The sequence below is a fragment of the Macaca fascicularis genome, chromosome 6, assembly GCF_037993035.2.
Source record: "Macaca fascicularis isolate 582-1 chromosome 6, T2T-MFA8v1.1".
NCBI classification, from domain to species: Eukaryota; Metazoa; Chordata; class Mammalia; order Primates; family Cercopithecidae; genus Macaca; species Macaca fascicularis.
In genome coordinates, this window is record NC_088380.1 from 118,092,092 (window position 1) to 118,106,016 (window position 13,925).

The 13,925-nt window shown below is 40.7% G+C and overlaps 2 long non-coding RNA genes across 2 annotated transcripts in view; one reads left to right on the forward strand and one right to left on the reverse strand.

Annotated features, from left to right (window-relative positions):
• LOC123574012 (uncharacterized) overlaps nucleotides 1–13,925 on the reverse strand; it is a 133,091-nt gene that overhangs the window by 86,263 nt on the left and 32,903 nt on the right. The window lies entirely within an intron of this gene.
• The window catches only part of LOC141407052 (uncharacterized), a 59,706-nt gene continuing 57,231 nt past the window's right edge, over nucleotides 11,451–13,925 (forward strand). Inside the window, exon 1 of the long non-coding RNA XR_012414005.1 lies at nucleotides 11,451–11,662. This is a non-coding gene — a long non-coding RNA (uncharacterized lncRNA). The remainder of the gene's footprint in view (nucleotides 11,663–13,925) is intronic.

Here is a 13,925-nt window from a genome sequence, read left to right on the forward strand (position 1 = left end):
GTTTATGATATAGGTACATATGTATATCAAATATGCATGTATGTGTATGTATATGCATGTGTAATTTCATTCAATTATATAAATAATACAGGCTCTTTTAAAAAATTAATACATAAAACTATAAAGAAGAAAATAAAAATTACTTGGAATTCCAACTTCAGATAATCACCATGAACATTTTTGTGACTCTCCTTTCTTGTATTTCTTTATGTATAAATACATAAAGATATATATTTATCCTGTTACATAAGTGGTATAAAATCATACCTATCTTTTTAAATCACATTCAGTTTTATATAAAAATAAAATTTGGGGTTTTGTTTACTGCATAGCTCCTTTCTCATGCTGTTCAAATACCATTCCCTCTGACAAACTCGCCACAAGTAAGCAATATTAAAAAGTTGCTGCTTCTTTTCTCATACCCTTCTTTATGCACTTATAATCAGATGTACTCTATGTTACTGGTTGACTTTCAGAGTAGACTCAAAATCTAAATATGAGACCCGTAAATATGGAAACTCCTCCAATTTACTTAATATAGAGTTAATTCATTAAAATTTTAAAAATCTATTTATTTGTATATATCACCACAAATAAATGCAAAATTTATAAAAATGCATACTTGTCTCATAGTTGTATTTGTTGCCATCTTTTTCTTTTTCTTTTTTCTTATGTCTCTGTCCACATCTCTATCTCTGTCTCTGTCTCTCTGGCATGGCATCCTCTTCCTCTAATAGATTCCTTTTAATGGCTACATAATATTACATATTCACATACCACACTTTATTATTTCCCTGTTGATGGCTATCCATTTTGTTTCTAGTTTTTTATACCAAAACTCTAGTATTGTTTCATAGTTTTTCACAGTGTGTGTGTGTGTGTGTGTGTGTGTGTATGTGTATGCTCTTGATTTAATTTTTTGGATTATATGTTTAAGTCAAAAGGAATGTATAGTTCTATTTTTAATTGATATTAAACTGCTTTCCAAAAAGGCTGTAGTATTCATATTTCCATTAACAATGCATGTATGGGAATGCTATCTCATCTTTATAAATTAATCTGAGTCTTATCTGAGAGTTAATATGATCCTCTCATTGACCTGTTCATTTGCATTTCCATGACTAGTGGAAAAGAGGAAAGTCTCTTCATATGTAAAATGATCATTTAGATTTGCTCTTGTGTGAATTACCTGTTCCTATCTTTTTGTATAAATTGCCTATTCTTATCCTCACATTCAGGTAGGGTTGTCTTTTTCCAGTCAAAGCAATTTGTATACTTCTGTGGTAGACAGTCTTCTAAAATGGTTCTCTATGACCCCACATCCTGATATTCATGCTGTTTTATAACCCCCTCCTATGAGTGTGGGCTGGATGTAGTTTGCTTCTGAAGATTAGTATACGGCAAAAGTGGTGGGATATCACTTCTGTGATTAGGTTACAAAAGACTATGACTTCCATTTGTCAGTTTTCTCTCTGTGGCTCTTTTTTATGCTTGTCTGACGGAGAGGGCCACTTGGTGAGGAAGTGAGATGACCCCTAGCCAATAGCCTGTAAGAAACTTAGGCCCTTATGCCAACAATCCTCAAGGAAATGAATCCTTTGATCATCCACATGAGCTTGGAAGCAGATTCTTCCTCAGTCAAGCCATTAGATGAGACTATAGCCTAGTTGGCATCTTGATTGCTGCATTACGAAAGACTCTGAAGCAGAAAATTCAATAATGTGGCCTGGATTTTTGACCCACAGAAACTTTGAGATAAAAATGTATGTGGTTTTAAGCTGCTAACTTTGGGGTTATTTATTTTATAGCATTAGATAATCAATAAAATTACATGTGTTAGATTTTTATCTGGAAAATACATTGCAAATATTTTCCCTGATCTTTCATTTGTTCAACTTTGTTTATGACACCTGTATTAGTCCATTTTCATACTGCTAGGAAGAAACACCTGAGACTAGGTAATTTATGATGAAAAAGAGGTTTAATGGACTCAGTTCCACAAGCTGGCCAGGCCTCACAATCATGGTGGAAGGTGAAGGAGAAGCACAGGCATATCTTAGATGGTGGCAGGCAAGGGAGCATGTGCAGGGGAACTGCCCTTTATGAAACCATCAGATCTCATGAGACTTATTCACTATCATGAGAATAGTATGAGAAAACCTGGCCCCATGATTCAGTTACCTCCCACCAAGTCCCTCCCATGACATGTGGGGACTATGGGAACTTCAATTCAAGATGAAATTTGGACAGGGCATGGTGCCTCATGTAATCCTAACACTTTGGGAGGCCGAGGTGGGCAGATTATTTGAGGTCAGGAGTTCAAAACCAGCCTGGCAAACATGGTGAAACCCCTTCTCCACTAAAAATACAAAAAGATTAGCCAAGCATGGTAGTGGGCATCTGTGATCCCAGCTACTGGGGAGGCTAAGACAAGAGAATCACTTGAACCTGGGAGGCAAAGGCTGCAGTGAGCTCAGATCACACCACTGTACTTCAGTCTGGGTGACAGAGCATTATTTCTCAAAAAAAAAAAAAAAAAAGTGAAATATGGGTACAGACACAGCCAAACCATATCATTCCACCCCTGGCCCTCGCAGATCTCATGTCCTCACATTTCAAAACACAATCGTGCATTCCCAACAGTCCCCTAAAGTCTTAACTTAGTCCAATGTTAACTCAAAAGTACAAGTCCAAAGTCTCATCTGAGACAGGGCAAGTCCCTTCTGCCTAGGAGCCTGTAAAATCAAAAGCAAGTTAGTTATTTCCTGGATACAATGGGGGTACAGGTATTGCACAAATATATATACTCCAAAGGGAATAAATTGACCAAAACAAAGGGGCCACAGGCCCCATGCAAGCTGGAAATTCAATAGGGCAGTCATTAAACCTTAAAGTTCCAAAATGATCTCCTTTGACTCTGTGTCTCAAATCCAGCTCATGCTGATGCAAGAGGTGGGTTCCCATGGCCCTGGGCAGCTCTACCCCTGTGGCTTTGCAGGGTACAGTCCCCCTCTAAGCTGCTTCCACAGGCTGGCACCAAATGTCTGCTGCCTTTCCAGGCATGCAGTTCAAGCTGTTGGTGGATCTACCATTCTGGGGTCTGGAGGATAGTGGCCCTCTTCTCACAGTTCCACTAGGCAGTGTCCCAATGGGGACTCTGTGTGAGGGAGGCTTCAACCCCACATTTCCCTTCCACATTGCCCTAGTAGAGGTTCTCCATGAGGGCTCCACTTTGGCAGCAAAATTCTGCCTGTACATTCAGGTATTTCCATACATCCTCTGAAATCTAGGTGGAGGTTCCCAAATCTCAATTATTGTCTTCTGTGCACCTGCAGGACCTACACCACATGGAAGCTGCCAAGGCTTTGGGCTTGAACCCTCTGAAGCACCTTGGCCCCTTTTAGCCATGGCTGGATGTACTGGGATGCAGGGCACCAAGTCCCTAGGCTGCATATAGCAGGGGGTCCTGGACCTGGCCCAGAAAACCATTTTTCCCTCCTACGCCTCTGCGCCTGTGATGGGAGGGGCTGCTGTGAAGGTTTCTGACATGTCCTAGAGACATTTTCCCTATTGTCTTGGTGATTAACATTAGGCTCCTCGTTACTTACAGAAATTTCTGTAGCTGACTTGAATTTCTCCTCAGAAAATGGGTTTTACTTTTCCATTGCATTGTCAGGCTACAAATTTTCCAAATTTTCCAAATTTTCCAAATTTTTATGCTCTGCTTCCTCTTCAATGCTTTGATGCTTAGAAATGTCTTCTGCCAGATACCCTAAATCTTCCTCTCAAGTTCAGAGTTCCATAGATCTCTGAGGCAGGAGAAAAATGTCACCAATCTCTTTGCTAAAACATAACAAGAGTCATCTTCATTCCTGTTTCCAATGAGTTCCTCATTTCTATCTGAGACCACCTAGCCTGGACTTTATTGTCCATATCACTATCAGCATTTTGGTCAAAGCCATTCAACAAGTCTCTGGGAAGTTTCAAACTTTCCCACATTTTCCTGTCTTCTTCTGAGCCCGCAAACTGTTCCAACCTCTGCTTTTTACCCAGTTCCAAAGTCACTTCCACATTTTTGGGTATCTTAATAACTGTACCCCACTCTACCAGTACCAATTTACTGTATTAGTCTATTTTCATACTGCTACCAAGAAATACCCAAGACTGGGTAATTTATAAAGAAAAAGAGGTTTAATGGACTCATAGTTCCACGTGGCTGGGGAGGCCTCACAATCATGGTGGAAGACAAAGGAAAAGGAAAGGCACATCTTACATAGTGGCAGACAAGAGAGCATGTGCAGGGGAACTGCCCTTTATAACACCATCAGATCTCATGAGATTTATTCACTATCATGAGAACAGCATGGAAAAAACCTGTCCTGATGATTCAATTACCTCCCACTGGGTCCCTCCCATGACTTGTGGGGATTATGTGAGCCACAAATCAAGTTGAGATTTGGGTGGGACCATAGCCAAATCATATCAACATCTTTTCCCATACAGAATTTAAAATTTTTACATAATCAAATATGTCTGGTTTTTTCTTTTATGGCTTTTAGATTTAATAGAGTATAAGTGTGTCTCCAGGACCTATGTAATATCTAAAATCTCTTAAATGTTTTTCTAAGATTCTTAGTACTTTATTTTTTACTTAATATTACTTTTTGACTGAATATTATTGGGGAAAATACATAAGAGAATGATTCTCAGATCTTCTTTTTCTGTATCTCCATTTTTCAAATTAGAAGTAACATTGATTTCTTTTGGTTGACTGACCATTGAGTACATTTTTGAAGTACATTATCTACTCAAGGTACAATCCAATTTTGTTAAGCATTCCATATTCTCAGATTATAAAACTTTTTTTTCTAGAAAAAAATAAGGATAATTGAAGTAATTCCGGAGCAAAGCAGTGATAAATTAAAATGTTTATCTATAAGACTCCAGAAGGGAATGCTTAGATTAGATTATATTTCACGAATATTTATTAGAGGCATTCTATCTGCCAAGGACCATACTAGGTTCTGAAGTGTAAAAGGCTAAAGAACACAGACACCTTCATGGGATCTTTGTACGGGCATTAAACCAGGTATTGCAAGTGTGGTGAATAATATGGGGGGGTAGACAAGTGTTGCAGGACTTTTCTTTAGTTCAGCTAAAGACGGAGTTCTTGTCTGTCCCATGGCCAGGAAAATTTGGGCTGGCAGATGGCTTAAAGGGTGAGCAAAGCAGGGTTTTATTGGGTTAAAAGGGACTTGAGGAAACAGGGACTCTTGCAAGGCCAGAGTCCCTCTTCTAGAGTGCTTCCCTCCTGGCAGTTTGAATCCCAGGTTCCACACAGGAAGGGAAGGGACCAGGTTCCTTCCCAACCCCTCTCCTGCTGCAAACTTTGTGAACTTCCTGAGGCTCCACCTCAGTGGGCAGGCTGTTTGGAGTTTCTCCAGGGACTCCCTCCCACCTGGCTGTCTCATTCTCCCCTCTAAAGAAGTACATCTAACTGCCATTGGATTAAGGATAAGGACAAAGACCGATCTTAAACGCTTCCTGCTGACAGGGGGTGTTGTTTTGGAGAAACAGCAGTCAGAGCTCTCTCAGAGGCTGATCTAAGGGACCCCAGCAGAAGGGGCCATTGTCAGAGGCTCCAGTTGCATGACTGTTTGGAGTTTGATGGCCTGAAGGCAAGAACCGACAAACCAGCTTATTAGAAAGCACGTGTCAAAACAAAACAAGGGGAGGGGTAAAGACAGCTCAAAAATTCTGAGGCCTTTTAACAGTTTGCTCAGGGAGAGGGAGGCCAAAAGCCCAACTGGCAAAAAAACCTTTACCCTTTTGCTACATGTCAGGCTTCTGGGTTCCCTTCCCCTGGGCCCCAGTCCTAAGTCAACCAGTTTAAGGAACTCCTTCCAGTTTGGAGGATGCATCTGAGGGGAGTGTCTTGTAATATGGAGACATGATTACTTAGTAGTGAAGAGAGAACAAAGCAGGAGAAAGGAATGAAAATAAGGTGTATTTTTCAAAGAAGTCCCAGGGATTCAGGATGCATTCTAAAGGGGTACAGACTGAAGATGAATGCCTACCCATCTAGAAAGAGGGGAGCAGGCATCCTTGGTTCCCTTCTCTTCCTAGCAGATACCCAGGGTACATGAGGGAAAGAAGGAAGAGCATCCTCTTTCCCTCTTCCATCCTTGCATCCCCGAGTCCCGGTGACCTTGTGCGGTCCCGCCATGAGTACCAAAGCAGCTTTCACCCATGAAGCAGGGGGGCCTAGGGGTGGGAATCATCTGCTGTTACCCACATATGCCCTATTTCCCCTGCTGTCAGTGGCCTTGGATTCCCTAGGCCTCATTTATGCCATGGATACTAACATGGCCTTTATCCATGAAATATGAAGCTTGGGGTTGGCTTAATGGGCAGGAATCAGCCATGCTCACCTGCGCTGTGCCTTTTAACCTCTGTTGCCATTTGCCTCTGGATCCCTTAGATCCAGTTTTCTTTCCTAGGGCTTTGACCTGAAGCTTGGAATTGAGTCTGGGACAAAAATGTGTCTGGGAAGTTGGGGGGTTGGGGGGAGGTGTTTGTATGGATTCCTTATCATAAGCCAAATGCTAAGGTGAAACTGTGGAACTGAGTCCTCCAACAAGGGGGAGGAAAGGATGTCTTGTGACACATCCAGATAACTGGTGGCTATAGATATACTTGCTAGTATTTGACTGCATGGTGCTTAGCTTTGGTTAATTCCCTTGGTCTTACTTTCCCAAAAAGGAAACCTTCGCCTGATGGGCATCACCTGGCAGTATTTGCAGGATAATTGCTCAGAACTAGAATATTGATCCGAATTTCTACATTACCCATCCCTTTTGTTCTTTCTGAGCTGCAGCCAGGGATTGCCAGTTGATTCACAGGAGCAAGCCTAAAATGTAGGCAAAGACTTAAAAACAACTAGTGAGTATAGAATTTAATGACAAATGTGTAAGTTTTGAAACATGATTTCTCTCTCTCCGGTCCTCATATTTATTAAAAAACAAATCGTCATAGGACTGAGTGGTTTGCAAAACAGACTTTAGCTTTATACTTGGCCTGATTATTTGCATAAAGTGCAGCAAGAATAGTTGTTTCTACATAGGCCTGTTGGATTGGCTTCGATGGAATTCTGTTCCACAAGGAATCTCAGATAAGACCTTTTAAAGCCAAGCCCAACCATGGGTTTGTATCCTAAAATACCTATGAGTTGGGTGATCCTCTCCTTTTAAGGTCCCAAGATAAACTGGGAGCTCCTAGACTTGTTAGAAAATGACATTCTGTACAGGGACTGTGTAGACCATAGTATGAGGCTAGTTTCCCCACTGGGCTTTTATTGACTCTGCAAGTCTAGATTGACTCCTGAAAGGGAAGCATACCCTTCCAGTCAAAGCCTTGGTAAAATTACCAGTTTTTCCAAGTGTGTCCTATTGCAAAAGAAAAATAGATTCTTACTGCGCTGATGCAAACAACTATATTGCCATAAGAATACTCACAGATAGTTTCCAAATTCTAGAGAAACCAGGCAGAGAGAAACAAACATGCTCCAAATCTTGATCACAGGAGTGTATACCTTACTTAATTATTAAAGGCCATAAATAGCTCAAAATAAGTTTCCTTGGCTCTGAAAAACTAAACAAGGATCACCAATATTCCAAGCAAAAGTAAAAAGGTTTCTTCAGCTTTGAGTTCGGTCCATTTAGTTAACTCTGGTTTTGCTTGATATTCGTGAACATTTCAGCTCTTCATGAGTCTTAGACATTTTCCTTTATTCCAATGTCACAATCTCCAAAGTTATCAGAAACCTGATTGTCTTAAATACAATCAGAAATTGGATCTGAGAGCACCTGTCAGTCTTAATAGCCTATTATAAACCATCTTTTGAAAAGGATTAAAACAAAGACAACAATTGTCTGTGAATAGCAAAATGTCCAGGGTAGTTAAAATTAGAAATACAATTGACAAAGAAGTTTGGTTATCCCCGTGGTTTACAATAACTTGACACAAAAACCTTAATTATGATTGAGAGCATACACTCAGACATTAGAATTTTAGAAACCCCATACAATTTTGGAACATGTATTAGCATTATTCACCAAGATATAACCTAAAGAAGACTGAGCATCATTTTGGCAATCCCATGTACCTAAATATGCCAAATAATCCTGTTTACCTCTCTTTTCTGGACACTTCAGGGGCCCTCTTAAGTATTCGAAAAGCCAGGTGCCAGGGAAGACAATTTTGAAACTGAAGTTTGATTTTGGGAAGGCTGTTAAATGTTCGAGGTTTAAAACACTTGGTATTATGAAAGAGAGTTCCAGATTATCATAAGTGATTTTGCCAAAATGATGACTTAGAAATTTAAAGGAGCAAGAACCTTTTATAACTCCTTTAAATTTAGTTAGTATGTTCACACAGAGAACCTCTTCTGCAAGATTAATTTCCACAATTCTTCTGCCACTTCTTCAGCTTTTCCTATCTTACTCAAAACTGAAGTTCAGAGCTGAACCCCTTCTAGCCAGCCAGCTGTGCAGAACCCTTGGGCCATGAGTCCCAGCCCCTGCAGAAAGGGGAAGGGGAGAGAGGACTCCCTGCTAACCTGTCCTTCCCAAAAAAGGAAGGAAAGGGCCTTTCTCCCAACCCCTGCCCCCGGGAGCCACCAGGTTTGGGGGCACGTTTCCCCCACCCTCAGAAGTTGGAGGATGAAAATGCTTAGGAGCAACAGTGAGAAGTTTTGAGTCCCCATTTCACTCACCGCTTCTCAAGCCTCCTCGTTGCATGTCAAAAATGTTGCAGGACTTTTCCTTATTTCAGCTAAAGATGGGGTTCTTGTCCCTTCCACGGCCATGAAAATTTAGGCTGGCTGATGGCTTAAAGGGTGAGTAAAGCAGGGTTTCATTGAGTGAGAAAGGAAAAACGGGGGAAACTCCCTCTGCTGGAGCACTTCCAGCCTGGCAATTTGAAGAATCCAGGGTTCCACACAGGAAGAGGAGGGGCCAGGTTCCTCTCTGCTGCAAACACAGTGAACTTCCCAGGCTCCTACTCAGTGGGCAGGCTCGTTGGAGTTTCTCCAGGGACCCCCTCCCACCTGACTGTCTCACAAGGACAACATGTGGCAGGGAACCCTAACAAAGACCATGATGGAGAAGACACATTTAAGCTGAGGGGTGAAGGGTAAGAGTCAGCCCTGAAAATCTGTCAAAAGAAGTCCCAGACAGAGGAAACAGTCTGGGTAACTTTCTAGGTGAGAGTGAGCATGACACAGTTGAGAAACTGAACAGGGAAAGATTGATGGGCTAGAACTCCAAGTATATGTGAGCAGCAAGAGCTGAGCTGGTGAAGTAGTAGGCACCAGGTGGTGGAGAACCTCATAAATGATGTAATGGAATTAATACTGTATCCTTATAGGAATAGAGAGCAATAGAATGATTTCAAGATTGAGAATGTCATGATGAAATCTGTGTTTTAGAAGTTACTCAACTTATGGTTTGGAGAACAAATTGAAACAGAAATTAAACTGAGGAGACCACTTAAAAGACTGAATAAGTCAAGTTTCAGAATTGCAAACAACCTTAGCTAATTTAAAAAGTTTGACTAGGGCCAGGTGAGATGGCTCATGCTTGTAATCCTAAGACTTGGGGAGGCCGAGGTGGGAGGATCCTTGGGCCCAGGAGTTCAAGACAAGTCTGGGTAACATGGTGAAACCCTTTCTCTACAAAAAATACAAAAAATTAGGCAGGCATGGTGGCCCACGCCTGTAGTCCCAGCTACCCGGGAGGCTGAGGTGGGAGGGTCACTTGAGCTGGGAGGTCGAAGTTGCAGTGAGCTGTGTTTGCACCACTGCCACTCCAACCTGAGCAACAGAGTGACATCTTGTCTCAACCAAAGTTTGGCTGGGAAGGTGAGATAATATAACAGTGGCTGAAGAGGACATTCGGTCAAAGGAGTTTTTTTGTTGGAGTTTTAGTTCGGTTTTAACACAGGAAAGAGCTAGTTCAGAATAAATGTCTGAAGATATATGAAATAATATAGCAAACGAAAATTGATGCAGGCTATTAATTTGAATCCTCAACAAGGTGATTTTTAAAAAATATTTGGCTAATATTTAATGGGAATGGGAAACTGACTTTTAATATAAAAGAAATGGCATACCTTATTTAAAATTCTGATTCAAATAAGAGATCTCTTTAAGCACTAAACATTATACAACATTTAATTTATTTGGAATTGTCTTATATTTCAGAGATATTTTTTACTCAAACCTGCATATTTACTCATTCCAAATCTCTATGGATAGAAGTAACTTAAGCATGTTAGCTACAGGTTTTATTCGAAATATTTTAAAGTCCTTTTTTCCTAGATTCATGTTGGCAAGAAGTTTTCCAGTTTTTCTGTAGTTCTTACTATTATAATTTTCAAAATCAGGTAATATTTTGGGCGCATTTATTAGATAAGTCACTCTCTCCTGGAAAACAGTATTATTCTTTATGTTACAATGTACTCTGCATTATAAGGATGGCAGCTTATGTAGGGGGTAGTTGTAAAGTCAAAGTTCTTAGTGATAATAATGTTTTCTCAAATTAATCCTTGGATATCCCTTACATTAAATATAAAGTGAAATGTCCATGGTTTGGTATATACACTGCTCTATCATAATATGCGTGTATACATGTGTAAACTAGACAGTAATGTCAAGGATATAATAGCCTATATATGCAAAATATAATTCTAGAGTATTTTTAATTATGGAGTAACAAGATAAAGAGAATGAAATCATTTTTTAAAAAGAAAAACAATAATGCTAAATAAACCCTATACATTCTGAATATCTTTGTGTGACTCTGAGGATAATAATGGTGATTCACCACAGTGACTGATGCTGACAGTAATGATTACTCCAGTGTCTGTATGATGAGGAATGAGATAATGAAGATGGGCCTTGTACACACTCCAGGGATTAGTTTTTCTCCTCCCTGACAGCACTATTTTGGGTCATATGAGCAGTGAGGGGACCCGCAGGCAGAATTGCTCATAATATTTAAATTGTTATTTTGCTCAGCTCTCACTTTTATTCTTACTCTCTCTTTAGTGGTTCATATATAATTGATTTTATATAATCAAATACACATTTGATGTTTCTCCACTGTGTTGGGCTTGAGGATTTCATTTACCTCCAAACAGTTGTCAGCTGGCCAACTTCATTGTTGGTGGCAACACTGTGATTCTACTTACATATCCTTGCATCCTGCAATGGGAAAGATCACAAAAACTAATTTGTGATGGACCAGAGTCAGAGGAATATGCTTCTTTGTTTCATTTTGTTTGGTTTACATTTCTATTCAGTAAGAAACAGGCCAAATTATGCTTTGCTTACATAAGAAAACCTAAATTAACTGTTAATGTTTTTCTCTAATAATTTATTTCAAGGATGCTCTTCACTTCTTACAAATCGGCATGCCAGGCTGCTGCTCAGGTGATCTGCCTCTTGGACCAGCTCTGAAGATGGGAAAATGATCAGTGCAAGATCCCTGAGATGCTGAGACACGATGGGATGGAGGAAAGCTGTGGGACAAGTGGCCTTTCATAGGAGGAGGAGCTCCTTGTCGAATGTGAGGAGCGAAGCAGGACAGGAGCATGAGAACAGGTAGGTGTAGAGATGTGGAGAGTTCCCATTTGCTGAGATAGGTGAGAGAATCGGAAGTTTGACAGGAACGTTGACATGGAAATGGGAAGACAAACTGACCAGGGAAACAAAGATTGCCAGGCTGTTCCATTTGAGAGCCCAGCTGAAGGTGATGACCATGCTTTTATGAGGACAGCAATCTGACCAGCTGTCAGTCTTGCTGTAGCAGTCTTAGCAGCCTGGGTTAAGGTAGAGGAGCTCTTCATTTCAGGAAGGACAATATCAGAAGCCTGAGGAGAGAACCAAATTCCAAAAGACTAAGGAGTTAAGACATGAAGGTAAATGTCTTAGTTTATTCCTGCTGTTATAACAAACTACCTTAAATTGAGTAACTTATAAATAGTAGAAATTTTATTTCTCACTGTTCTGAAGCCTGGGAAGTCTAAGATCAAGGTGCCAGCAGATTCAGTGTCTGGTAAGGCCTTGCTCTGTGCTTCCAAGATGACACCTTCTTACTGCATCCTCACATGGCAAAAGGGTCAAAGGGCCAGTTCACCTTCTGAAGCCTTTTTTTTTTTTTTTTTTTTTTTGAGAACTAGTCTCACTGTTGCCTAGGCTGGAGTGCTCGTTGCAACCTCTACCTCCTGGATTCAATCGATTCTCCTGCCTCAGCCTCATGAGTAGCTGGGATTACAGGCACCTGCCACCACGCCCAGCTAATTTTTTGTATTTTTAGTAGAGAAGGGATTTCACCATGTTGGTTAGGTTGATCTCGTCTCCTGACCTCATGATTCACCTGCCTCGGCCTCCCAAAGTGCTGGGATTATAGGCATGAGCCACTGCACCTGGCCCCGAAGCCTCTTTTATGAGGGCATTCGTTCCATTCATGAGTGGCCCTCACGACTTAATCACTTCCTAAAAAGCCCACCTCTTAATACCACCACAACGGGGATTAAGTTTCAACATGAATTTTGAAGGAACACAGACATCCAAACCCTAGCGATAGGCTGATTAAAGAGTCGTGTAGACAATTCTAAGGCAGTGGGGCATAGGTGTCAAGGCCCCTGGAGTGCTGACCATGTGGAAATGCAACAGTCATGAAGCTGCAGTCATTAATGTAACTGACAAAAGCTGTACAGCATAAAAAGGCTGTTTAATTTTATGCCGAGTCCATAATTTTTGCAGCATGTAACCCTAAGCTTGTTCCAAGTGTAAATATTAGTCATAAATTTTATGATCCAAATAGTGATTTCTACTTTTTGAGCACAGGGAAGGCTAAGCATAACAGGTTGACTTGAGGAGGAAGAGTCCCATTTCCTCCAGGGAACTGAAGGGCCTCTAATAGATGGTTCACTGCCCCTTTAGACAGACCTTAAGGGATTAAGTCAGCCCTCAAGTGAATGTCTAGGAAACAGCCATAGCTGTGTGACTCACTTGGGAAAGCACTAGTTCCAGGCATGCTGGGACAGATGTCCTACCCCAGAGCGTACAGTCAGTATACTTTTAGTCAAGACTCAGGGAAATCACACAAAAAAAGGTCCTCCTCTTTTCTTGGTCACAGAACACAGAAGTGTATAAAAATCTTTACTTTAAATAAATGGCATGGGAGAAGAGGAAACCGGGCACTAGTCCTTGTTCTGATACCTTCTGTGGAACGTAGAGGAAATTCTTTCACCTAGAGGCTGAATGGTGCAAGGGTTTTGTTTTTGAACTGTGAAGCCCCATGCTGTGGGTCCAATCCCACCATCTCCATTGATTATAGTAACTACATGACCAGGGAGTGTTATTCAAGCTCATGTATCCTGATTTATTTATCTGTATGATAGAAAAAAAATATTGGTTGTGGGTAGTAAATGGGATAATATTTGCTAAGGTACAGTGCTTGGCACATAGTGAACACCTGGTAAAGTCTGATGCTTGTAGGGGCCTGTTTTCTCTAAAATGAAGTTCTTGGACTACTATCCTTTTTTTTTTTTTTTTTAATTTTTTTTTAAGCTCTGAAGCTCTAGGATTCTGTGATGAAAATAATTTTTTATGATTGTTCCATAGTAGGAGTCAGCAAACTTTTTCTGTAAAGATCTACAGTCTCTGGCATTACTACTCAATTCTGATATTGTAGCGTGAAAGCAGCCACAGACAGTACTTGAAAGAATGGGCATGGCTGTATTGCATCAAAACATTATTTACAAAACTAGGCCGAGGCTGAGAGTTGACCCATGGGCGGTGATGTGCTGACCTTTGTTGTATGGAATTTTAAAAAGTGGAGAAAATAAGTGAGATGCAA